Source organism: Galeopterus variegatus, unplaced genomic scaffold (genome assembly GCF_000696425.1).
Source record: "Galeopterus variegatus unplaced genomic scaffold, G_variegatus-3.0.2 Scaffold537, whole genome shotgun sequence".
NCBI classification, from domain to species: Eukaryota; Metazoa; Chordata; class Mammalia; order Dermoptera; family Cynocephalidae; genus Galeopterus; species Galeopterus variegatus.
The window spans coordinates 330,962-334,352 of NW_007726648.1; positions in this window are offsets into that span (position 1 = coordinate 330,962).

Genomic DNA, 3,391 nt, shown 5'->3' on the forward strand with positions numbered 1-3,391 from the left:
CTGTTGAAACCCGTTGTCATCTCTGTCCTGCTTTATTATAAAAGCCTAATTTTTTTTTCTTCTCATATCTTTCCAGTTCATTCTGTCCACTGCTTTCTTTAAAGGACATTTCACTTGCTGCCAGATGTTCCAGCCACAGGAGCCTACTTGCAGGTCCTGGAGCTCCCTTTGTCTTCTGCTCTTTGTGCAGAAGGTGGGGGTGGGGGTGTCTCTGACTTGCCTCCAGCCCTGTCCCTCTCAGCAGGATCACGGCTCTGTCACATCTGGTGCCGTGTCACGTCCCCTCTCTGACAGCACCGTCTTCACAGTGGGGTCTCCACACCCGTGTCCTTTGCTGTCGTGAGCCACTCTAGGACAGAGCCCTGTCTCACTCACACTGGACAGGGACTCCGTGAGTATTCAGTCTCCACTGCCTGCCCTAGTTGGGATTTTAATCACTTTATATCTGGATTGTTATCCAGTATCAGTTTTTTCCCTAATTTATTCTTCCCCAGGAATCACCCATATCCACCGCATATACATTTACCAACACTTAGAAAAATCCTACTCGGAAGTCTCCAGAGATTTGTTTAGAGGGTACAGTTTGATTCCTGAGCATTTGGCGCTCACCACCGGCTTCAGCCACATGGCTTTGTCCCCGCTGATTGGCACCGGCGTCTCAGCCAGCCTGCTTCCTTCCCTGCTGCCCCCTCGTGCCTCCTGGGCTGAAGTCCTCGGCTGGTTTACCACTCCCACATCCCTGTCCCCGCAGTCCAAGACTCATACATCCCTTAGGATATAGGCTAAGTCCCTTTTCCGACTGTCTCGCTGAACGCTGACCTCTGAGTCTCCACTGATCTCTCTTTTCTCAAAAACCTTACGTGCCTTTTATTCCTGAAGTGTCTTCTCCAGAAAGTCGTAGGGCAGGGGGCTGTTTCATGCTGTTGTCTTATGTATTTGTTGCTGTCTGGCTTGTCCAGGTATTAACACTCGGTGAGTTGCCCTCAGCGGATCCTCTGCCTGACCACCTTCCCATCCCGTTTCTAGAACTGCAGAGGGACTTTTTAAAAGTCTGTGAGCGTTTTCATCCTATCGTGCCCAACTCTTCTTCCTGTGCTTACTATGCTTATTATGCTCTTTCTAGTCCCTAATTTTCCAGATAAAAATAGCCCAGGCCAGCGTGGCCTAAACTATTTTTAACTCCAAGTACTGAGAGAAAGGTCTGTTCTGAAGGTGAAATGACGTTTTATGCCATTGCCTAGGCCAGAATTCGGCTGATCAGGTTACAGGTTGTGATAGAACCCTGCACAGCCAGGAATCTCAAGGCCTGCATACCTACCCCCTCACCCCACTGATGGCATGGGAATCCCTGGGGTACATGTCACTCCAAAACAGAACTTCGTAGTAGACGTGGTTTTGAAAGTGACCTTGTGTGTACCCTTCTGTGTGACCTGGAAGAGGAAAGCTTGTAGCTAGCAGGCAGACACGAGTTCAGCATCAATACCACGTGATTGATGTGCACCGTAAAATTTTCAAGAGCAAAATTTTAAACTTCTAAAAAAAAAAAAAAATTTTTTTTTTTTTTTTTTTTTAAATTTTAAAAGTTGGGCTGGTTGGTCAGCTCGGTTGGTTAGACCGATCCAGCAGTCGAGTGCCCCAAAGATTATGACCTAACCTTCTAAAATTACTGTGGTTTTAAAACTGTAATTTTTTCAGATATGTTAAAGGAGGGCGTAAGAGTTACATGTAACAAAAGAAGGCATGGATGAAGCAAGATGAGAATTATTTCTTTTACAGTCAGAAAATCTTTTGGCCTCACCTGCATTTCTAGATTTAAGCATTTAGTGAACTTGGGAGAAGCAACTGATTGAACCGTGCTAAAAACAAATGGTAGAGTGCATGGGTCGTTTGAATTTGGTTCTGGAATGCATTTGTTTTTATCCTTAAAAAAAAGATCACCTCCCAATGTTGCATAATTTTGATAATTAAAATGTGTTTTTATACTCTGAGTGTAGTTTTTAATTGGTGAAGAAAGTAGCCTGAGAGTTAATATCTACCACAGATAATTTTATGTGTAAAGAATTGTGGTAGGGCCGAGCCTGTGCCGCACTCTGCGGCGCTCCGGCAGCGGGGGTTTGGATCCTATATAGGGATGACCTGTGCGCTCAGAGCGCTCACTGGCTGAGCGCAGTGCGTCCTGTCTCAAAAAGGACAATAAAGAAAGAAAGAAAGAAAGAAAGAAAAGAATTGTGATAGTTTTAGGTGGTTATAACTCAAGAGTGTTTTGGAATAAAAATTCTTGAATAAAGAAGTTTTGGGCTAAAATTCATGTGTGATAATAAAACAGCGTCCCTCCCCAGCAGCTTACAGGATTTTTCCGAGGCAGTTATACAAGCTTAGTGTTTCATAACTTTGTTTTGCTTATGGACCCTTTAAGGAATCTAGTGGAAGCTGTGGACCTTCTCACCCTGAAAATGAACAGACACACAAAGTGTGGCTTATAATAAAGCCCATCCTTCGACACTACGTTAGAAACCCCTGTTATAAACATGTTCCTAAAAAACAAAACAAAACTTTTTAACATTTCATACCAGGTTATGGCAGAGTGCGGTGCTGCTGTGTGCATTCAGTGGGTCTTCTTGCCAGTGTCCTTAGAGCTACGCTGTGAGCTCCCCACCCTCCCTGGGATAGGAGCCCATTTAAGTTACAGAGACCCAGGGAAAGGAATATAAATTATCACTTACAGTTTTGGAAGATGGTTGCCTTGTACTGTCTGGCTATAGAACAAAACAAAGTTAACCGGTGTGTGCTGGGATGCGAACAATGACTTCGTGATAATGTCCTCCACAAACACGTTTGCCAGGTTAATCCTCTCTTATGGAACATAACAGACCGAGAGCCTTCATCACTGGTGATTAACCCCTGATGGTGATTCTCTCTCCTCTCTCTTTCCTTTACCCTGCTCTGTCCCTGCTGCCATTGCACATGGGCACGTGTGTTTTGTTTGTACTTGTAACTGTAAGATTACTTGCAACAGTGAGATTAACCCGGATCTTTTAAAAATAGAAGCCTTAGTAATGAGACTGCACCAGGGCTGGGGGTGGGGCGTACCCTTTGTAACAAACGTGAAACTAGAATTCATATTGATTGGGCTTTGTGGATATTAGAAACAGTTCCTATAGTTGTTAGGTCTGAAGCATCTCTTGATGGTTCTGGTAGGAAATGTCTTTAAGATACGTGAGAACAGTTTGCTCCCACCACTAGTTTCCGGGCGCTGTGCTGTGATGCTGCACAGTGACTGTAAGGTTTTTCTTCAAGGTATGCCTACTCTAAAGGTTCTTGCAGGTGGTTCTTCATCTCAGAACCGCCTAGGAAGGGGAGAGGAGTGAGGGGGTGGAAGGGGATTGTGGGC